Below are 24,979 nucleotides of genomic sequence, written 5' to 3'. Positions count from 1 at the left end.
TTTTTTTTTACCATATGAAGATGGAGGAGTAGACACATGAAGTTGCAAGTTAAAAAACTCCTAGGCCTGGTTTATAGTTGCTTGTTGATTTTGATTTTTACTTTATTAGTCTTTTTCCTGGTCTCTTATGTAGGTTTTCTAAATTCCTGCTATGAGTGAGATCATGTGGTATTTTTCTTTTTCTTTCTGGCTTATTTCGCTGAGCATGATCCCTTCCAGCTCCATCCATATTGCTGCAAATTGCATGAGTTTATCTTTTTTGATTGCTGAGTAATATTCCATTGTGTATATGTACCACATCTTCTTGGAGAGGAGGAGGGATTAGGGTCAAAATAAGGGGGGTGGGAATTGTATGGAGGATATAACCAAGATGAAAATGCATATATTGTGCAAAAATGAAAAGTGATGTAAAAAAATACATAAAATAAAATAAAAACAAAACAAAACTTCTAGGCCTGCCAGCCACCACCAGGAGCAGAGGAAGTAAGGCCCTGATGACCTTTTGATCTTAGATTTCCAGCCTTCAGAATTTTTTTTAAAGATTTATTTATTTATGCATTCAAGAGCTGGGGTACAGGCCAGAGGTGTGGGGGGTGACAGGAATCACTAGAGACAGTGTGGGGAACAGAACAGGCAGATTGACTGAAGTACACTGCTGAGGGGAACAGCGGGTGAGTCAGGAGAGGTCTGCTGTGCCATGTGGGTTGCTTCCCGGGCGGCCAGGAATTGAACTTGTGCTGTAGTGACTGTGACTGTGGATTGCTTCAGAGGTGGCATCTTAACCACTTGTGCCACTGGGGAGGCCCAGCCTCCAGAATTTTGACACAGTAAATGTTTGTTGTTTTAAGCCACCCAGTTTGTAGCACTTTGAGATGGCAGTCCCAGGAAGATAATACGATCACCTTTAGAATGTATTATTTTATTTATTTATTTATTTATTTATTTTACAATGTTTGCTTTCTTTTCTCAGGTGTAGTCCCCGTAGAATTCCACCACCAATTCACCCCTGCACCATCACCATAGTCCCTTGTGTTCTTTCCACCCTCACCCTGGTCTCTTTTCCTCCCCCCTCCCTTGCAGAATGTCTTTAATTTGTAGTTGTCTTTTTATTGTTGTTTGGTTTTGTTGTGTTTTTTATTGGTATTATTTTTTCTCCTTGGTCCCTCGTTTGCTTCCCCTATATTCCTCCTATAAGTGAAGCCATTCATACTTTTCTTTTTCCTTCTTGACTTATTTCATTGAGCATAATTCTCAAGGGATGGTTTTAAAGTCCGACTCTGACCCTTTATTTGATTTCTATATATCCACATATAAATGACAATGTCCAGCATTTACTTTTTCTTCAGACTTATTTATCATGAGTCCTTCCAGTTACAATGGAATTTTCCAAAGAAATGGAGCAAACATTAGTGAAATTCATCTGGAACCACAAAAGACCCTGGACAGTCAAAACTATCTTGTCAAAATGGTGGTATCACATTTCCAGTCTTTAAACTATACTATAAAATCATAGTAATTAAAATAGCCTGGCACTAGAACAAAAATGGACACATAGACCAATGGAATAAAATTGAGAGGCCAGAAATAAGCCCACACAGTCATGAAGAGTTAATTTATGACAAAGGAATTAAGAATACAAACTGGAACAAGGAAAACCTCTTCAATAAATGGTAGTAAGTAAACTGGACAGCTGCAGGCAAAAAAAAAAAAAGAGAGAGAGAGAGAAACAAGACTTCTCTCTATCATACAGCATATACAAAAATCAAAGCAAAATAGGTAAAAAACTTGGATGTAAGGCCTGAAACCACAGAATACATAGAAGAAAACAGGTAAAATACTCTATGGCATAAGCTTCAGTGATACTGTTTTGCAACCATCCCATGCTAGTGAGGTTAATCTTCAGTTCTCGCAGATGGAAAGGCAATTTTGGAGACTTTGATAGATTTTTACAAACCTCTAATGCTGAATCAGAAGACAGACCAGGTTTCTTAGTAATTCTCTGGCTACCTCCTCAGACGCAACCCTTATATTCCTTTGATCTTTGGCACAGGTGTCCCCATTTACATATGCACATGCCCTGTGCTCTCTGGCCGCAGGTGTCCATAATTACAGGTGTGCGTGCAAGACTGCAGATGCTTGGGCCTCCCCAGGTGATACAGCGGTTGACCGCTGGGCTGTGAAGCTGCCCGCAGCCTCTGCAGCGCTGGTTCGGTCCCCAGTTGCCGGCGAGTGTCCCACATGGTACGACAGACCTCTCCTGCCGTGCCCGCTGCTCCTCTCAGCAGTGTATTTCGTCAGTCTGCCTGTTATGTTCCCCGCTCTGGCTCTGGTGAATTCTCTCACCCTCCCATGCTTCTGACTGTACCCAGTGCTTGTATAAATAAATAAATAAATCTTTAAAAAAAAAAAAAAGTCTGCAGATGCTAGTCATCAGTGCTAATAGTAGGAGGGCATAAAAAAGCCTGATTAACTTCATTTACAGATTACATTGCAGATTTTTCACCATAGCTGTATCCTATCACCTCTTTTCAGCTCCTGTTCTTCCAACTTTTTCCCTTCCCTCTTTTACTAGTCAGGCTTTATCCCCACTTCTGTCAAAAAGGATAATTGTACTATAGCCATATACATTTATAATTAGGGTATTGAAAGGGTACTAGCCTGGGAGTCACAGAGGAATCAGAGAGCTCTACAATTACTCAGCCCAGTGGACTCAAATAACATTTGCAACTAAGTTACAAATGAGGTATTTCACCAGAAAATGTCTCAAGAAAATGTCTCATGTTCTAGTTTGCACAAATAGTCTAAGACTGTATGAAACTGCACCCATCTAGGTGCTAAATGGAAGTGTCATTGTTTCTGGGTTACTTTGAAGGGTAGTATAAATGTCTACAGTCAATAATTTTTCTTGAACTTGCAGTCGCCTTCACTGGAATAGGCTCATAAATGTAGATATGAAAGAATTAGCTGTTATTGGAGGAAGACAAAATTTTTGGAGACAGTTGTTGGACTAAGTCACCATTCCTCACTTATTTTTTAAAAAAGATTTATTTATGCATATAAGAAATGGGGTACAGGTCAGAGTTGTTGGGGGGTGAGAGGAGTCACCAAAGACAGAGTGGGGAACAGAACAGGCAGATAGACTGAAATACACTGCTGAGGGGAGCAGCAGGTGAGTCAGGAGAGGTCTGCAGTGCAATATGTGTCCCTCCCTGGCTGGAGATTGAAGTCATGCAGCAATGGTTCCAGATAACTTTATAGTGATGTGACTTAGCCCTTTGCGCCACCAGGGAGGCCCCACCATTCCTCACTTATAAGGAAGGTTTGGAGGTTGTGATCTGGCTTCCAACTGTGATGTGAAGTATGTCCCAGGCAATTTGAAGGACAGTGAACCCAGCTATGTCTGACTCACACTGATAAATCTAATACTACAAAAGTCAAGGCAGTTTCCCTTTTCTGTGGATGCAGAAACTACTTAAATGAGATGAAGAAACTACTTAAGTGAGACCTACTTTATTGAGTGCTTGAGACAGTAATGAATCAGATATGGTGATGCACAAAGTTAGCATGATACTATCTTTTCTTCCATTGAAGAGGATTGCCTAGTAATGGAACCAGGTTGGACCAGAAAATATTTTGAGCTGCTGTATATTTAGGACTAAAGAAGCAGTTCTCAACTATTTTTGGTCCAAGATCTTTTAAACCTTTAAAAAATAATGATAAAACTTGATTTTTTTTTGCTTATAGAATTATGGATAGCAATTCTTACCCCATTAGAAATTAAACCTGAAAAAATTCAAAATCAATTTATTAATTCATTTAAAAGTAGTAGCATTAATCTTACTATATGTTAAAATAATATTCTAGAATAAAAGTAATGGATTTTCCCAAATAAAGAAATAAGAGAGACGAGTGATCCTGTTTTATGTCTTTAACATCCGGTTTAATGAAAGACGACTGGATTCTGCTTCTCCAGTCAATCTATTGTTTGAGGTGTTGGTTTTGTTGAAAATTATTAAATTTATATGGAATCACAAAAGGCCCCAAATAGCTAAAACAATCTTGAGAGAAAAGAAAATAATAGAGGGATTACATTTCCTGGCTTCAAAAACTATTACATAGCAATAGAAATCAGAACAGTATGGTACTAGAACAAACCTACTTAACCTCAATAAACATGGTGTGAAAAAATTACTGGAGAAGAACAGAAAAATAGTGGTAATAATCATATAATGAATATTTATGTGTCAAAGACTTTCCAGGTTAGAAACTTGTTATCTCTAAATATACTTCTCCTGGCCTTTACCCACCTGTCCCCAAAAGAGCCATCTTCATATGATATTCTCAAATTAATGCACTAAAATAAATGCCATTTTGAACTGCTTAAAAAATTTATTCCACAGCATATTTATCCTGCTTTAATGTACTTTTAGAATAAATGACTATCTTATTTTCTTATACATACACCACTCAAAAGGCATCATTCCAGGATTTATTGAAGAATAGAAACTAGGGCATAGTTTCCAATTAAATAATGATAATAACAAAAGATTTAGGGCTATTCTGAAGCATGAAAGTATGAAGAATAATTAACTTATCATGAAAATGATAAATGCTAAACTAATTGTTCACTTATCAATCAATAATATAAAGCACTCTAAAGTTACTTTTTACATCAACTTGCATATGCTTTTTTATTTTAGATTTGTAGCTAAATTTTATTTTATATGTTGCTGCAAAATAGCAAGAGAAAAGGTGTCCCAGCTCTATTTTTATTAGCCACATGATCTGAGCAAGTAATTTCCATTGTAACCCTCGCTCTCCTCATATGTAAAATGGAGGTAGTGAGGGCACTCACTTCACTGGGCATTGTAAGGACTGAACAAAATAATTCACACATAGTGACTGGTTCATAGCAGGTGCCCAATTAATGGATGCTGCTGCTTCTGTGATGGTTATTATAGTTTTAGTAGTTGTTTAGAAAAATTACTAGTGGCCCTCCCTCAGTGTACCTCACAGCCAGCTCCCTTCTCGTCCTCCACCATCCAACACCCCCCCCACACACACACACACATACATCACAAGTGGCACTGAGATTCCAGAGCAGTTTGCCTCATATGACATATGGAAGGGAACAGCTTTAACAGCCTCTAATAGCTGCAGAGTCTGCTCAGCTGCAGAGACCTGCCTTATCTGAAGTTATGCCTTACCAGGCAGTCTACTGACCTGATGACATGGAGATTATAAAGATCCTACCATTTTAGCCTAACATCAAACTCTTCTGCAGATGGACACTGCTAGCTCTGGAACTCCCCATGCATTCACTGAAGTCATATGGGACCTACACTCTGTATTTTCTTACTGGAAATAACCAAGTGGGGGCCTTTAGAACTACTGTCCCTTTGCTAAGAAAGTAAATCATAACCAATATTGTCTCCTGGAGATATAGGAAAGATTAGTACCAACCTTAGTAATGTAGAGGAGGCAGGAGTGATGATTTGTCACCTGCCCCTATAAAAATTGGATGGATTTTGAAAACTCTACCAAACTGCCATTCTAGATGCATTGCCTTTGTAGAGCAGATTAATAGAACCTAAAGAACTTTGTGTATGTCTATTAATTTGGCCAGTGTAATAATTTCTATGCCAATTATAAAGAGGATCAAAAACAGTTTTGAATCTAATGAAATGAGAAAATATGTATTTGACATATACCATGACTGTGTTCACTCTCTAGTTTTCTATCAGTGCAATATAAAGATTTTTAAATCACCTGGATATCTATTATATCAAAAACTATCTCACTATGGATGAGCAAGAGTTTCCAGAAAGTAAGATAGAAATTCTCTGAAGTTTCAGGGGATAGTCACATTTGTTATGTTTTTAGTGCTGATGGGTCACGGGCATGTTAAACTCTGCTATAAAAGATGAGTAATTGAAACTTGTATCTTTTTAGCAAGAAGTGAGCATTTCCTGGTGGAACCTCTTTGTATTCTTTTAAAGGCACCACCATCTGTAACACACTGGGTGATTAAAGGTCGACAACTTGGAGTCCAAGGCAGGAAAGAGCAATGAGCAGATCCAAACTGTTATGTATGTGGCCCTGATAATGTTTATAGATATACTGGAGGAGAAAACTATGCTAGGTAGAGCATGTGACAGATCTTAAAAGCAGAGTCACAGTGCAGGCCCTTAGAACTGAGCATAGATCTGCCATTTGCATCAGATATTATATGCTTAAAAAGACAGCTCCTGGCATGCTGGGTTCCTGTGCCCTGGTAGAGACAGACAGACAGTAATTGATCTTGATCATAGATATTAAATTATCAGGTAGCTAAAATTGCTCATCATAAGTAGGATCCTGCCAGATCCATAAAGTCATAGGAGTGGGTGGGCCCAGGAATCTTGTTTGATAAGAAAAAAAGTGGTCTATCTAAGCATGAGCCAGACTACAGGGGACCAACAAGTATCATGAGCAGGTAACCCTAACTATTGTACCAGTACCTCTCCCTTTGTTCACCTCTATGGGCATTGGGGGGAATCTGATAAAACCAATTGAAGAAAGTTCAATAAAGGCCTATGAAAAGGGTGACTCAGTATGTGAGTATAAGCCATGAATGGACATTTATGACATTACAGCATCACTCAAAGGAGGCTTTGAGAGACAATGCTGAAAAAATTCTTCCAATGAACACAGGTGAAAGCAATATTTTCATAATCTCCTTTGCATAAAATAAATGACTTAGGATATATGTGAACTTATAAGGAATCTAGAACAACATGATCAGCTGAATCCAGGAAGGAAAAATGTTAGGAAGATCTGGGACAAGGAGATGGGTAGCAAAGGCATATGAAAAGACATACAGAAGCATCCCATGATAATGCTCATCAGAGAGCCTCCATTAGGAAAACGGTGTTAAACCATCAAACAGAAAAAAGTCACTCTACTAGTTGACACGGTCACTTCAGTGCTGACACATGAGACACAATAATGAAGTGGCTACATTGGAAGATATGGATACTATGCATGCCCCCAACATCACAATCTGCTATTTACTAAGATTGATATGGTTGTTGCCATCAGTGAATAGCCAACCTTCTGGCAACAGAAATCAAGACTGAGCTCCTGTATGGATAATTCCTTGAGGAAATCACCTGACCACTTGGTTGCAAGTTGATTTTATCATGTTCCTTTCTTCCTGGAAAACCCAAAAATTCATCATTATAGGAATGTATATTCTAGATATGGGTTTGCCTTTGCTTCCTGCACAACCTCACCATACCAATTATATAAGGGCTTATGGACAGTTCTTTAATTCCCCAGTGCATGATGGCATATAATGTTGTGTCAGACAAAAGGATCTACTTAGCAGTGAAGGTGAAATGGGCATAAGCCTCTGATCATGTGATCCACTGGTAAAATCATGTAATGTGCCACTCAGAGTTGAATAGAGGCTTGATGGAACACTGGCATGGTCTTATAAAGTTGCTACTAAAGTGTTAGTTTAGTGGCAATGTTCTGAGAGAATGGGATACCGTTTAACATGACACAATGTACACAGCAAATCAAAGGGCTTTAATATGTTTCCCTTAATGGATGAATGGGTCAGAAAACCACTGCATAGAGGCAGGCTCCATTTGCCATGACTCCTGGAAACCCACTGAATGACGTGGTGCAGTCTATCCCAAGCTTTGGATTCTGCAGGGTGAGCGATCCTGGTCCTCATAGGGAATCAGGAGCAAAGGGCCACGGCAAGATTCCATTGCATTATAAGATATGGCTGCACTTTCACAACTTAGGCAACTTGTGTTGAAAGTGGAGAAGAAGAGGAGTCATTGCCTTGATGAGGGTTGTAGACCTTGAGCATCTGGAGGAAGTAAGGTTGCTATTATACGTGGATAGAGAGGAACATGCATGGAACCTAGATAACCCACTAGGGTGTTCCTCAGTACTATTCTTCATAATTATGAATGTAATTACGACAGAGGCAGCAACCCTATCTTGAGGGGACATGTTTTGGAGCAGATGGTCTAGTTCATCTCAGTCGCTAAGTCACTGAGAACAGAGGAAATGGGAGTTAATCATGAGTTAATAAAGAATAGATGGTGAAGGAGGGGAATGATGAGTGTAAAGAGCAGGACAGGCTACAGTGCAGGTTTTCTGATCCAGCAGACCGGGTAAAGGAGGAGTCAGAGTCCTCAGTGGCTTTGCAGGTTTTTATTGGGATTACCAGGTACACGGCAGGCAGAGGTGCTGGGGGTCCAGTAGGCTGGCAGGCCTCCCAGCCCCCAGCAGGTCTTCACTCTAGGCTCTCTGACCTTCTCTCGGCTTCTGCTTCTCTGCTTCTCTCTCAGCTTCTCTTTGGCTTCTAGTGGCGTCCTCATGACGCCGCCCTTAAAAGCCCGGTCTCAGCCCAGGTGAATCCCATCTACCTATGCCCACACCCTACTCCAGGTGCCCGCCATCAGGCATGCATTCAGGACCGCAAGGATCCATCATCTATCCTGATGGCGGGAGGTCAGAAACTCCTGACATTTTTTCCTTACCCTACAATGAGTATCAATTATACCCATGATATCAACTGCCTTGGAAAAGGAGTAACTCTTCCCTTTACCTGGACTCCCTCTTCTAAGTTTCCCATTGGAAAACAAGAGGAGAGGCTCCCTGAATTTAGACAGAGAAGCAACACCGATGGTAAATTCTGATAGATAGAGATTCACTGTCTCTATTTCCCTTCAAGGGATTTCCCTTCAAGGGAGGATTTGCTGCCTAACTGTGGAGCAACCTTCAGTTGTCAGGTCACTTCAGGGTCTGCCCAGCATTCTTGTTCCAGGGCTCCTGATTGAGAGAAATTTTTTTGGTGTTTGGATGGGCTTCACAATTTGATTTCTCTCATTCGACAATTCTTGTTCCTCTCCCTTCCAACAGGTGTTGTTCCTTTGTAAACATCTTGCATCGAAACTTTCAGCATTTGCCTATGGGTAACTCAATTGGTGACAGCACCTGCTTCAATATAGAGTCACACCATAGATTAACATAAACCATCCATCCTGTGTTTTTGTTCTGTCCTTTTTATTATTATTATTATTTTTTAAAGATTTATTTATTTATTTATTTATTTATTTATTTATTTATTTATTTATTTATTTGTTTGTTTATTTATACAAGCACTGGGTATAGTCAGAAGCGTGGGAGGGTGAGAGAATTCACCAGAGCCCGAGCGGTGAGCAGAGCAGGCAGAAGGACCGAAGTACACTGCTGAGGGGAGCAGCGGGCGGCAGGAGAGGTCTGTGTGCCTTGTGGGACCCTCCTCTGGTGGCCAGGGAGCAGCCGGGGATCGAACCAGCGCTGCAGAGGCTGCGGGCAGCTTTGCAACCCAGCGCTCAACCGCTGCGCCACCAGGGAGTCCCGTCCTTTTTATTATTAATACATTTTTGCTCATTGATTTACATTGTTGTGAGCATTTTGGAAGTATAGGATCATCGCCTTCAGCTTTCCAGGGCTTTTTTTTTTTTTAAGGCTTTCTTCTCTTTCTTTTTAAAGATTTATTTATTTACACAAGAGCTGGGGTGCAGGCCAGATGCGTAGGAGGGTGAGAGGATTCACCAGAGACAGAGTGGGGAGCAGAACCACAGCTTCACAGCACTGTGCTCAACCTGCTACACCACCGGGGAGGCCTCCAGGACTGGACTGTTTTTAAAGTTTGTCTTTTTCTGACTGTAGGGTAAGTGCAAAAGTGTCAGGCTTTTCCGCCCTTCCTCCATTAGTGTTGATGATGGATCTCTGCAGTCCTACATGCATGCCTGATGGCAGACACCTGGAGTAGGGTGTGGGCATGCATAGGTGGGCATACCTGGGCTGCAACCGGGCTTATAAGGGTGGCATCAAGGGACACCAGTGGAACGGAACCAGCAGGGAAAGAGTAGAAGAGAGCAGAGAAAACTAGGAAGAACAAGAGGCGAGAACATCAGAGAGCCCAGAAAGTGAAGATTCGCTGGGAGCTGGGAGGCCTGCCAGCCTCCTGACACCCCCAGCACCCTTGCTGTGTACTTGGTAAAAGCTCAATAGAAGCCTGAAAAAGTCACTGAGGGCTCCAAGATCCTTCTTTACCCATCTGCCCGGATCATAGAGATCATGCTCTGTGCCTTCCTGCTGGCACTACACTGACCCTTTGTTTGCTTTCTCTATATTCCACATATAAGTGACATAATTTGATATTTATCTTTTTCCTTCTGATTTGTTTTGCTTAGTACGAGCCCTTCTTACTCCATCCATGTTGCTGCAAATGGCATGAGTTTATCTTTTTTGATTGCTGGTATTGTTCTATTTTGTATATATACCACATCTTCTTAATTCATTTGTTTTGTGGTGCTTAAGTTCTGTTCATTCTAATTTTATTGTGTATGGTTGTATTTCTCTCTAATCATCAATGGCTGATTTTTCTCCTATGTTTCTTAGTGTTGTTTGGAATAATCTAAAATGGAAGGATTCACATATATTTTAAGTTAAGTAATAGAAGCCAATTCTGTCCAATTAAAGGAAAAGAAAAATGGAGAAGAAATTGGAAAGTCTCATTCAGCCCACAGAATCCAAGAAGAAGATCAATATGGATCCAGGGAATTTGATCCTGTGGGAACTGCAAAGTATTTAGGAACAAGCATTCATAGATCTCTTTTTCCTCCCAAGGGACTGTCCTCAGTACAGTTTCCACTATTATGATTCTCTATTCCACATTTCACATTTGCAAGAAAAGAACTATGATCGACCAGCCTGTGTCTGCTTCAAACTAGGGAGTACAGAAGAAGCTGTTGGAGTCTCATAACTGAGAAGAGGGGAAGTCATTAAGGCAGTCATTCCAAGAAGCATTTATTGCTTTTAGTAAAAAAAATCAATGAGTCAAGTGAGTTTCAATAACATACTTGTTTGTCAGAAATGTTGCTAGCAGAGTTGAAAAACAAAGTAGGCAGCATACTGCTTTGCCAGTCTCTCAGTGTTCTTGGTTTTGGTGAGCTGGATAATAGTCCTCCGATACTTTTGATGCCGGAGAGAATGTCTTCCCCAGTGACCTAGGAGGTACACTTTGTGGAAAGCTGGATTTTTCTTCCCCTCTGCTTGGGTAGCCAGGTTCTTCCAGGTCAGGAGACAGGGTAGCTATAACCACAGATATTCCCTGCATAGTCTCACTGCAGAATGATTCCAAGAATCCTGAGCCCGGGGCCTTTTGATGGAGGGAAGCATTGTTTCCAGAGGGACCTCTGTTGTTTCAAGAATAATTGAATATCGGAATAGAAATTTATCAACTGTTTGATGTTATGAAACCAAAGCAAGGTAACAAAGATATGTTCCTCTTTTTGTCTTTAGTGGGTCAAAAAGTTAGATCCATGATAATTTGGAGTTTAAGTGTTGTTGCAAATTGTTCAGTTGAGGCATCTACTAGCACCAATGCTTTCTTTTTCCCATGGACTCCTTTTTGCATTGTTTAAATGTCCTGCTGTGCCTTTGTGATACATGTGAAAACTGAGCTGCACTCTGGTCCTTTTGCAAGAACACAATATATAAATCTTTAAATAAAGATAAGCCATCTTCCCTCTTTCAAAATACAAAATAGCCATAATGGTTTATTCTAGAGATAAGGAAACTGAAAGGTTTTGATGAAAAAGAAGTGACCAAATCGAAGATAAGTGCTAGACCTTCCATGGAAGGAGATTAATGTTTAGAGATGGCATACAGGCTCTTGACACCAAGGAAGAAGGTTTCAAAACAGAGTCTTTGCCAGAGTTGCGTTTGGAACAAAAAAGAAGCACCTTTTCCATCTAATATAAAAGGATATCCATGTCTTCCATCTTTTTAAAAAAAATCAGTTGAGCAAAAGATCCATTAATGCATTATTCACATCATTTTATCCCTCTGAAAAAGGGATAACTTTTGGTTAATTATCCTTTTAACAAAATCAGAGTTGTGTTAACGTATAAATTTTTCTTTGGTAAAAGTTTCTCTTTTTTAGGCATATAATTTTCAAAGGAAATGATAATTTACATTTCTCTTCCTTGGACTGTTAGCATATTTTGCTGGGAAACCAGAGTCAGAGGCTTTTGTTCCATTTGTTTCAGTTCCATTTTATTTCCATGTGTGGGGCAGAAGCTATTGCTCCAGGGTCCCCTTGTTTTGTCCTATGGTCCTAGGACACACCTGTAGTCTTAAGCATCCCTCTTATGAGGGATGGATGTGGAGGTCAAGGGAGAAAATTCTTAGTTCTTTGAATATGTGAGCAGAGCAACTCCGGTAGCTGAGCACAGTCCTTCTAAGTCTACTGAAGGTGCCATTGTAGGAAGCAAGAGCACCCAGCCTGGGGGAGAAGAGTGCACAGAGACAGTGATGGGGTCCAAGGACATCTGGGCAGAACACTGGCCTAGTGTGTCGATGTTCACCCTTTCACTGCTCCATTCCTTCACTGTTGCTTTGTTCCATCCTGCAACAGATTGTCTAAGGTGACATTGGGACACAATTTCCGGGGAAATTTTATGGTTTGTGGATGTATTTGTTTGCAGGGCTGCCACTAAACAGCACCACAAGTTGTGTGGTTTAAACAACAGAAATGTATTTTCTTATAAGCTAGATGTGCGAGACCAAGGTGTTGGCAAGGTTGGTTCTCCTGAGGCTGCTTTTCTTGCCTTGCAGATGGTTCCCTTCTAGCTGCGAACTCATAATGGCTTTTCCCCTGTGTTCACACCCCTAATTTCTCTCTGAGTGTCCTACTTTCCTTTTCTTATATGGAAACCAATATTGTGAGTTAGGATCCACCTTAACTTAATTTTATTCTTTTTTTTTTAAGATTTATTTATTTATTTATATAAGCACTGGGTATAGTCAGAAGCGCGGGAGGGTGAGAGAATTCACCAGAGCCAGAGCAGGGAACAGAATAGGCAGACTGACGAAGCACACTGCTGACGGGAGCAGCGGGCGCGGCAGGAGAGGTCTGTCGTGCCATGTGGGACCCTCGCCGGTGGCCAGGGATTGAACTGGCACTACAGAGGCTGCAGGCAGCTTCGCAGCCCAGCGCTCAACCACTGTACCACCAGGGGAGGCCCCTAACTTAATTTTAAAGATCTAATCTCCAAAAACAGAGTTAGTTCTGAGCTTCCACTATGAATGGGGGAGGGAGCACACTGTGTAGGCCATAACAGTGGGAAAAGCAGTTGCAGCTGATCTCCTGATGGAGTTGCTTTGACTGATATAAACCCCACTTCTTATTCACCACCCAGTCCACATTCCCCTCATGATGGCTAACATTTGTGGTAGTCTAGAGAGCTGCTAAGATTTTCTGTTCTCAGGTTTTCATCACTGAGCCTTGGTTAAATAAACTTGTCAGGCCGCATTTGCCTTTAATTGCCTTTTCACATTTAAAACTGGGCCTGTAAACACCAGATATGCCCTAGTGAATACCTGTATTCCAAATATATTCCTCTCGGTGCCTAGTATGTAACAACAAACCTACCACTGATTAATTATCCCTGCTGATATCATAACTTTTTTGCCTGCTGGCCTGCCGGCTTTATGCTAAAATGAACAGGCCTAGTCATAACTCTGGAAAGAGAGCAAATCTGACAGACCCCCTGGTGTTGATGTTCCTATTTTGGGAAGAGGGTATTTTAGACCTTAGAACCTGCTTGTCTTCACTGTGATATTTCCACCCCTTAGTTGCCAGACCATATATTTTAAATCTTCAGGACACAGAACCGTATGGGACCAATGACTCAGATATGGACCACATCCTGAAGGACAGTGCTTCCACACTGTAGGTGCCATCTCTAGGGTAGTGCCTTATCTACACCTGAAAATGATTGTTTAATCAATCAGACTGAAAACTTGTGTGGCACAGTATAGTGTAGTGTAGGACAATTGCATATTACAGGCAGTGACCATTGCTGTATACCATTTGCTGACAAATAGGCCCCTTCCTCCAAATCAATGTTACCGAGGTCCCATTCTGGTGGTTGGACATGTGGCATCATATTCATGTTGACTTGTGTTTCCATAGGTCGGATGTACAGCAGGGACGGTGACTAGATCAGTTTTGGTTAGAGGGTGCTCTCAGTGTTGGTTCAGGTATGTCCTTCATCTGCTTCATTGTGCCAACGTTCTACACTGGCCCATTTTGTATGCAATCGGGTATCCAAAGACTCAGACTTGCTGACATTTACTGCAACGAGTCACCCTGTTCACTTGGCTATTTAGCACCCTTCTGCTATGGGTATTAATATGCAGCACAAAGAGTCACCCCCTTTTTCTCACTTACACATTTCCTCTAAAATTCTTCTCTAGACCCCTTGTCTCTGACGTTTCAATTTTGCTCATTACAAAATTCTGACAAACAAGCTAAGATTTTCACCAGTAGGTAGTAATCTGTATATATCCTTTCTTTCTCCAAACAAAATGGATTGCCAGATGTATCCCTAGAAGCTCTGATGACTGGGAGGGCTTCTTCATCCATGCTTGAATGAAACCACAGTGCAGCAGCAATTCTTTTTTTCAGCTTATGCCAACAGATAGAGCTGATCTTTCTGTAAATTAGCCACAGGATTTTTCCGCTTTCAACAACTGTTGTAGAGAATTCCAGTAGTAGGTCAGAGGTGTGAGTGGAGAGGAGATATTGGTGCAACAAGGTGCAAATGCCAACGCCTGACTGCCTGTTCCTGCAGTTTAATTGTGTCTGATGATGCTCCTGATGACCAACCTAAGATCTGCCTCTTTCATTGTACAGTGGGTGGCGTGTGTGCCATAGGACTTTATGACTTGCTTGGTCTGATAGCTCAGGAAGGGAGCTCTGGCCACATTTTCACTTGATCACTGATTAAAGATCAGTTTCTATGAGGGCCTAGTAGTCTGCTTTGGAGATACTTTAAGATGTTCTTTCTCAAGTCCCTATGAGTTTGTGCTGAAACTTTCTTATTGGAGCTTTTCACATACCCAATTCAGTGTCTTTATCTGCTGCAAAGCCACCAGTCCTTGCTTTTGCTCTGGACTCCATTAAGAGTTGACATATTTCTGAGAAAACAGATCAATGAACTATTCATAAGTTTGAAATATGCTACCTCAGAATCTGAAGAGAACTACCCAAAGCAGTGTTTCTTTTTCGGCAGTAGGTAGAATGTATAAGATAGAGTACTTACTTAAATGTTATCTTCTAGGAGAGATTTTGTGGCATACCACAGACTAGTGGAGTCCCCAAACTGACTGATGTGTTAAGTTCCTGGATCTTTGTAGGAATCACCTACCACTTTCTAGATTGTGTGTGTCTTGTCATGTCACCCAGCACATTTTCCACTTTATGCCTAGCAGGTCCAGTTAATATGATATCAACATAGTGGGCCAGTATGCTACTCTGTGAAATGTCTGGATAATAAATTTCTTTTTTTAATCAATGATATAAAGAACATGGACTTTTAATAGTTCTGGGAAAAGACTAAATTTATGTTTCTGTCCACCCTAGTTCAATGTGAACGGCTCTATGTCTTCCTTCTTGACAGTCTACTGAAAGGAATGAAATTATCAGATCAACAAACACAGCCCATGTATGTTGATTTGCTCTAGTATTGATAATATTTCTAGCATAATAGCATCAACTGGGCCACTTCTTAGTTATGTTAGTGGCAGTCTGCCCTCAGGTACCATGATCCATCTGTTTACTTCAGGGGCCAAGCTGTGGAATTAAGTAGGGGTACCATGATGTGCCCCACTACTGCAATCATTAAGTCATTGAGAGAGGCACTATGCCATTCCATTACGGAGATACTTTTATTTTTTATTTACAATTTTGATGTGAGAGGGGGAGGGAAATCATCCAGAACATCTTCTTGGCTTTTCCTAATGGGAGTTCTTTTTTCACATGTCTAGAAATTAATGTGAGGTTTCTGCTGTATGTAAAGTGTTCCCTTCCTTTGCATTGTCATTACACTTAGGAGCCCAGAAAATTACCATTGTGGATGGCCACAGGGCCAGGACACAACCTATCATCTTCTCTTTACAGACTCTATTCTAACATGAGTATATTTTATTTTTAGTTACTTTTTATTGAGGCAGCCGTGGGTGACATCATAGCTTGTGTATTAGAAGTATAGGATCTCCCCTCAGGTGTTTTTACCACACTGCACCCTCTATGCACCAAGACATGCATTGTTACCTCTATGCACCAAGACATGCATAGTTGACCACCAGAGCCATCATGCTCCCTCCCAACATTGCTCTTGTTCTCCCTTCCTTTCTCCATATGGTAGCCTCAGTTCTATAGTCAGCTTTCTAGGGTTAGTTTTTAGTTTGGCTTTATCTAACCGTTTGTTTGGTTTCTCTACATTCCATATATGAGTGGCACCATCTGGTATTTGTCATTCTCCTTCTGACAGTTTTCTTAGCATAATACCCTCGAGCTCCATCTAAAACATGGGAATCTTGATGGCTCTTTGGATACCTTGGTGAGAGTTAGAAAAGATGCTGTATCCAACAGGTTAGTTTCTATCAGGAAAAAAATTGAAGTAATGGAGGAATCACTACTGCATAGGTCTTCTAAGGTATTGCAGATGACGTGTTTTTCTACATCTGCTCATATTCCGTAGTGCCTGGGAACCTGCTCACTCTCTGCAACAATGAGCTCAGAGCTAAAGCAGTGGGAATTCTGGTTCCAACACAAAATTTACACATAATGAGGGTTGTTTCTTCCCTTCTACAGCTCTCTCTCTCTCTCTAGTAAATGTCAGTGTTCATGAAAAAGAAAGAGGAGAAATTAATGGATTTCGGTAGAATATTAAAAATCTGCAACTGGGGGTTCTGGATGGTGAATTTACCAAGGTATCTGAGAATTTAAAACTGTAAACTTTCAAGCTTTAAAACAATTTAACGATTTTTATTGGACTCTTTCTAAATTACCTTAGGAAAAAATCCATATATCCTCAAGGGTCATCATCCTTCAGAGAAAACAAAGTGACTGCATTCTGTTTCTTCTATAACCCATTTTTACCAGCCCTGTTTTCATCATTTCCTTTGGAGTCTTTTTGACTTAATGAATGCTAATAAGCTTATATTTCCACATTGAGCTTAATCTGAATTCTCTATTTCTACCTAAGCAGTTAAAATATAAGGTGAAAGTGCTTTCTCACAATCTTTCTAGGCTTCTGTTTTCTTATCTTTTCTACTTTTATAAAACTTCATTCTAAGATAGGAAGGGGCATGGGAAGGAAGTGATTCTGGAGGCAGGCTTTTGGAAAGATTTGAGGGTTATTGGTCAGGGCTGTGTTATTTAATCACCCTTTGGGACATAGTGTGACTCAAACTCAGAATTCAATAAGAGACTAAATGAACTGGTGAGAATTGTAGAAATGTTATAAAGCTCTTCCAGTTTAAATCCATAATTTTTCATAGAGAGAAGTATAAAAATAAGGATTATGTGAACTACTATGGCTAGTTGGTGGCAGATTAGGTATCAAACCTACATGTCTGACTCCAAGCTCAGTGCTCTTTGTGTTTTCTCACACTGGGTCCTAAGAGTTATTAAAAAAAGTAATTTGAACAATTTTTAATTAGCTAGCATGCAATATGATAAAATTTTAATCTTCTGTATTTAAAATTTAGGTATTTTTAAGTTGTTGAAATTGAGTTCAATATTTAAAATTATCCATTTTATTCTCATAAAATATTTTCTTCAGGGAAGTGTACCAGTAATACTAGTACAGTGTACCTGAAATTGCCTCCTGGTAATGTTAGATATTGCTTCTTAAACTCTATAAGGTAAATTAATAGATCTGAAATTGTGTGACATAAACAATTTTCCGTGACCCACTTTATGTAAAAGATTATGTTTGAGGCTGAAAAAAGAACCAGACAGATATTTAAATAAAGAAATATATGTTCATGAAAAAAGTGATTCTTCACTTAAAATATTCTAAGGGAATTATAAAATAAAATGAAAGGATGTGTAGTATTCTAAAGAAAAATGGAAAAGTCACCTGAAAGATATCTTAAGCTTTTTAATGTCCTTGCTCCTGTGTAGTGGAGGCAGTAACTTGAAATCATGGCCCAGGAATACTATCATTAAGGAAATGTCATCTTTATTCAATATAGAAGGATTGATACAAGAGCAATTATGATGTGTACAAAGTTTGTATCAGTACGTGACTGAATGAGATTCTATTTTCAAAAAAGTCTTTAAAATATTAATAACCTTGCAAAGAATATGATGATGTTGAATCTGGCCAAAAAACTGCATCACCCCTGAGAACTTAAATTTGGGGATTGAAACAAAAATAGTACCAAGATGCTAGCCAGAAAATTCATGATGACTGCTAAGACATAGACTTTTCAGCAAGTCCTCATTATACTCAGTATAGTATAGATATTCTTTTTGTGTCTTTATAATGGAAATTAACTAACAATAAATCACCAACTTATATTCAGATCCAAAATTAAAAATAAAAGTAATTGTAAAAATTACCTTTTTCTAAACCCCAAGGAATATAATCATTCTACATATGAATCAAGTGTATAATAAAGTTATTTCTTATTTTCTTCTGATTTATGATTTTTTTAAATTTATGAGTTGGGCTGAAAAATAACTTCATATATCTACTTGAGAATAATTTGGTTTATAAAGATAGAAAACTTCCCTGGAAGTGAATATTTTCTCGTTTGATGGAACGTCTTGAAGAAGTTCATGGGTTTGTAAAAGGGCAAGAACACAACCCAAAGCTTAGGTGGGATAGGTATTAGGTTGCCTTTAAAGGTAGAAATCACTGGAGAAGTCATCTGAGCCTAAACTGTTGTTCTTAGGGAGACATTTTATTACTCTTTCATTTTTAACACTCATGAGTGGGCGTTGAAGCTATTTCATCCTGTATCAATCTCAGGAGGTTGTATCAGCCTCAAAATTTGGTCATTTCTTCTAGTTTGTCCAGTTTGTTTGCATAGAGACTTTTGGAGTAGCTTCTTATCCTTTGCATTATATTTCTGCAGTATCTGCTGTAATTTCACCTCTTCATTTCCAACTCCATTAATTTGGATTTCCTCTTTTCTTCATAAGTCTAACAGATGGATTGTCAATATCGTTTGCTTTTTCAAAGAATCAACTCTTGGTTTCACTGGTCTTTTGGACTGTATCTTTCTATTTCATCTATTTCTGCTTAAATTTTATTATTTCTTTCCTTCTACTTTTTTTGATGTTTTTATTCTCTTTTATTGGCCCCTCAGTTGCTTATTATTAACTTGAGGATTTTCTTGTCTTTTTTTTAAGATTTATTTATTTATTTGTTTTTTGTGCATAAATATTTTATTATTATTTTTTTAATTTAAATTTTATTTTTATGTTCCCCATACAATTACATCTCCCTTATTTTTACCCCAAGCCCTCCTTTCCCCGCTTCCAACCCCCCATAGAGTGTCTCTTGTTCATGGTTATTTGTTGATTTTGATATTTTCTTTCTTATAGTTATTCTTTTTCCTGGTCCCTTATTTAAGTTTTCTAGATTCCTGCTATGAGTGAGACCATCCGGTATGTTTCTTTTTCTTTCTGGCTTATTTCACTAAGCATGATCCCTTCCAGCTCCATCCATGTTGCTGCAAATTGTGTGTGTTTATCTTTTTTGAATGCTGAGTAATATTCCATGGTGTATATGGACCACATCTTCTTGATCCAGTCATCTATTTTTGGGCATTTGGATTGTTTCCAAATCTTATAAACTGCTATAAACATAGGGGTGCAGGTGCTCTTTGGAATTGATGTTTCTGTGTCCTTTGGGTAAATACCTAGGAGTGGAATTGCTGGATCATATGGAAGCTCTATGTTTAGTAGGTCAAGAAATCTCCACACAGCTCTCCATAGTGGTTGGACCAGTTTGCACTCCCACCAACAGTGCAGGAGAGTTCCTTTTTCTCAACAACCTCTGAGCTGATGAGATTCAACAAAAACAAGGAAAATAATCCAGTCAAAAAATGAGCAGAAGAGCTAAAAAGAAATTTCTATGAAGAGGAAATGCAAATGGCCAACAGGCATATGAAAAAATGTTCAACATCACTTGTAATCAGGGAAATGCAAATCAAAACTACAATGAGATACCATCTCACACCAGTGAGAATGACACATATTTATTTATTTATTTATACAAGCACTGGGTACAGTCAGAAGTGTGGGAGGGTGAGAGAATTCACCAGAGCCAGAGCGGGGAACAAAACAGGCAGACTGACAAAATACACTGCTGAGGGGAGCAGCGGGCGGCAGGAGAGGTCTGTGCACCATGTGGGACCCTTGCCCAGCGGCTGGGGTCGAATCTGTAACGCAGAGGCTGTGGGCAGCTTGGCAACCCAGCACTCAACCTCTGCGCCACCGGAGAGGCCCATTTTCTTGTCTTTTTTTAAAATGTGGGCCTATATTGCTATAAACTTCCCATATAGTACTGCTTTCAGAGCTTTCAGTTGGGTCTGATGCTTGTCTCTCAATTTGCATTAGTCCTTAGATACTCTCTGGTCTCTTCTTTGATTTCTTCACTGACACAGGAATTGTTAAGAAACATTTTATTTAGTCACCACATGTTTGGCTTCTTACTGGATTCTTTTTGTGGTTAATTTCTAGCTTCATAGCATTGTGGTCTGTGATGATACTTGATATAATTTCTATTTTTGCATATTCTCTGAGACATGTTTTATGTCCTAGTATATAATCTATTTTTGAGAATGATCCATGTGCACTAGTGAAAAGTGTATTCATTTCTTTTGGGATAAAAATTCTATAAATGCCCAATAAATCCATCTGTTCTAAAACTTCATTTAAGGCCATTGTTTCTTTGTTAATTGTTAATTTTCTCTTTGGATGATCTATCCCTTCATGTAAGTGGTATGATGAGTTCTCAAAAAAAAATGATTGTATTTTTGTCAATATGTTGTTGTTTTAGGTCTATTGATAGTTAATTTATATAATTTGGTTTCTCTGTTTTAGGTGCATAAATATTAATAACAGTTATATCTTTTTGGTGAATTGTTATCTTGATCATTATATAGTGTCCTCCTTTGTCTCTGATTATCATTTTTCATTGGAAGTCTAGTTTATCTGATTTGAGAATAGCAGTTCTCCTTTTCTTTGTGAATTATTAGCATGTATAACCTTAAAATAATATATTATTTTCATTCATTTTTGTCTTTTAGTTTTGCAAGCAAAGGTATCACGGGATGAAACATTTTCAGCCACATTGTTAGTTTATCTTTTAGTTGGTGAACTCAGACCATTCACATTTAGGGTGATTTTCTTTTATAGGCAGGATAGAAAGGCAAAAGATTGTCAATATGTCAAAAATACCATACTTGATATTTTCATATGACAGTATTTAAACAGGCTACTGCATAAATAGATGCAGAAGATACAAGAATATAAAGGTTACCAGAATGTAACACTGGGATGTGGGTGGAGGGATTGAAAAATAAAACTTTCCATTTAATTATTTTTTTATTTAAGTAACTTTTTCTTGCAGCATATGATTCATAGATATGGATTCACGCTTCTTCAAATATGTTACTGCACCAAACCCACCAACAAAACACCCATAATACTTCAACATAGTCCACTGCACTCACTCCCCATTCTGAATGCAACCCTTGTTGTTTCACTCTGGAGGACTTAATTTTACAGTCAGATTGTTAGAGTTTGTTTGATTCAGTTTCATCTGTTCCTTTGTTTTGTTTCTCTATAGTCCACACATTAGAAGTATTTGTCTTTTGTTTTCTGACTTATTTTACTCAACATAATCCTTTCATGTTGTCACAAATGCCAATATTTTATCTTCTTTTACAATTTTTGAATGCATACCACATCTTCTTCATCCACTCACTTGTCCTTAGACAGTTAGGTTGTTTCCTTAACTTGGCGATTGCAAGAAATATATATATATATATAAGAAATATATATATATATATATATATATGAATTAGTGTTTTTGTATTATTTCAATAGAAACCTAAGAGTGGGACTGCTAAATTATATATTAAACATCTCTTTTTAATATTTTTAGAAGCGTCAACCAGAAACAGCAAGTGTTGGCAGGGATGTGGAGAGAAATGCTGGTGGTAATAGAAACTAATCCAGCCACTATGGAAAGCCATGTGGAGGTTCCTCAACTCACTAGAAATGGATCTGCCACCATATGATCCAGATATTCTGCTTCTAGGAATTTACCAAAAAACCCATAAAAAACACTAGTTTGAAAGGAAGCCAACAACGCTATATTTATTGCAGCACTATTTACAATAAACAAGATAGGAAAACAATATAAATGTCCCAAAACTGATGATTGGATCAAGAAGATGTTGGTATATATACACAATGGAATACTACTCAGTGATCAAAAAAAATAAATTCATACCACTGGGGGCAATATGGATGGAGCTGGAAGGGTTGATGCTAAGCAACATAAGTCAGAAGGAAAAAGATAAATATACAGTTTCACTTATATGTAGAATATAGCAAGAAAAAAGGGTCAGACAAAGACAAACCTTGAAAGTTGATCATAGATATGAAGCACCTAGCGGGGAAGGGAGAGCTGGGGAGGGGTGAAAATGGGTGGGAGGGGAAGAGCACAAGGGAATATGCTGATGGACCATGGGTGTTCTGGTGCTGGGAGAGCTATGGGGACCACATCTGAGGGGAGATAATATAAATTGTTCAAAAATTAACAACAATAAGAAAAAATACCATATTTAAAAATTAAAAAGAAAATGATGACAACAGTATTTTTAGAAGACTCCACATTTTTTTCATAGAGGATGACTAGTCCACATTCACAACAATCTATAGTGTATAAGGGTTCCCATTTCTCCTTATCCTCATCACAACTTGCTGTTTCTGGTCTTTTTGATATGGGTCTTTCTCACAGGTATGAGGTGGTATCTTACTGTCCATTCGACTTGTATTTCCTAGATGATAAGTGATGGTGAGCATGTCCAGGTGCAGTTGGCTATTTGAATATCATCTTTGAAGAAGTGTATCTTAGCCCTTCTAGACAATTTTTTGATTGGGTATTTGTTTTATTCTTACTGATTTGTATGAGTTCCTTGTAGATCTTGGATATTAGCCCCTTGTAGAGTGTATCCTGTGGAAATATTTTCTCACAGTCAGCAAGATGTCTTCATTTTAGTGACAGTTCCTTTTGCTGTGCAGAATCCTTGTTTTGTTTATTTTTGCTTGTTCACCATTGTTATTGTAGTGAAGTTGCCAAAGACATCCTTGAAGTTTATTTTGCAAGATGTCCTGCCTATATTTTCATCTTTCCATGAAAATATTTAAATCATTTTCAGTTAATTTTTGTGAATAGTGTGAGATAGTGTCCCAGTTTCATTATCTTTCATAAGGCTGTCTAGTTTTGCCAATACCATTTGTTGAAGACTTTCCTTTTACAATATTATAGTCTTTGGACTTTTGTCATAAATTAAGTATTCATATAAATATGGGTTTATTTCTGGTCTCCCATTCTAACCCATTGGTATGTGTGTTTATTTTTATTTCAATACCATACTTCTTGGGTTATTATATCTTTGTAGTATTGTTTGAAGTCTGGTACTGTGATGCCTCTGGACTTCTTTTTCTCTGAGAGGATTGCTTTGACTCTCTAGGAAGCTTTATAATTCTCATTAACTTTCTTATTTTTTTTTTTTTTGAATTTAGCCATAGGCTGTGGCCTCTCTACCAGTTAGGGCCTCTGCACCTGTGTGTTTATGGTCTCTCTATGCACTTGTGTGTATGTAAAAGAATTGGGTAAGGTCCTCCCCATGACTGCTTTAAGACAATGGCTCACATCAGGAGGTGGCCAGGCATGCCTAGGTAGCCGTTTGATGGATTGTGTGGTCATGGTCTGAGGTGGTCTGGGAGAAGCTCGGAAATTACACCAAACATCTGCACAGGAAGTCCTTTCTGTATACATGGTCAACATGTCCCTTCCTGTCCCCATAAAAATTGATTACCCTTTGTCTCCCTGGACCCTACTCCCATAAAGTTGATTACTCTTTGTCTCCCCTGGACTCTTCTCCTCCTGCTATTGTCACATAATCAATCATGTTTGTTCATTACTGCTACTAAAAAGCATGAGGGCTGCTCACTAGGCTGTAGAGTCTTGCCTTGAAAACTTACCCCACGATTAGTACCTCAAACATGTTCCCAGGAGCATGCTGATGTGTCCCTAACCACCAGAATAGAGATTTTGATAGGAATTGCATTGACTTTGTATAATAATTTGGGTCAATGGCCATTTTAACATTGTTAATTCTTCCAGTCCACCAGCAGGGAATATCTTTCCATTTATTTGTGTCTTTTGTTTCTTTTAATGATGGCTTATGGCTTTTGTTCAAGTTTTTCCTCTTCCTTTGTTAATTCTGTTTTAGGCATAACAATCTTTTTGATGTGATTGTTAATGGGATTGTTATCTTCAATTTTCTCTTTTCTAGTTTCTGTATAGGGATACAACTTTTTTATATACTGATTTTGTAACCTTCTGGTTTATTTATTTGCTATTTTTTAACAGTCCTTTTTAATTGAGTCTTCAGGGACTTCTCTGTATATTATCAAGTCATTTGCAAATAGTGATAGCTTTACTGCTTATTTTCCAATTTTGATTCATTTTTGGAACTCCAATACAATTAGCTGTCATGTTTTCCTTGTATGGATAAGTTTTATATTTTTCTCTTGCCTAAGTGTTTTGGTTCAGAGTCCAAAACTTTGTTGAATGGAGTGTAAAAGTGGAAATCCTTGTTTTGTGACTATCTTAGAGGAAAAGTTTTCAGATTTTTACCATTGAGTATGATGTTAACTGGGTATATTCTACATGGACTTTGTTATGTTGGGGTATTATCTCCATTTTTTGAGAGATTTTAGTCATAAATGATGTTGAATCTTACAAATGATTTCTCTCTATCTATTATATAAATCCCACTTTGTCATGTGTACGATCCTTTTGGTGTATAG

The sequence above is a fragment of the Talpa occidentalis genome, unplaced genomic scaffold (genome assembly GCF_014898055.3).
Source record: "Talpa occidentalis isolate TD23 unplaced genomic scaffold, MPIMG_talOcc4v2.1 talOcc4.14, whole genome shotgun sequence".
Taxonomy (NCBI): Eukaryota; Metazoa; Chordata; class Mammalia; order Eulipotyphla; family Talpidae; genus Talpa; species Talpa occidentalis.
This window is presented reverse-complemented; position numbering follows the sequence as displayed.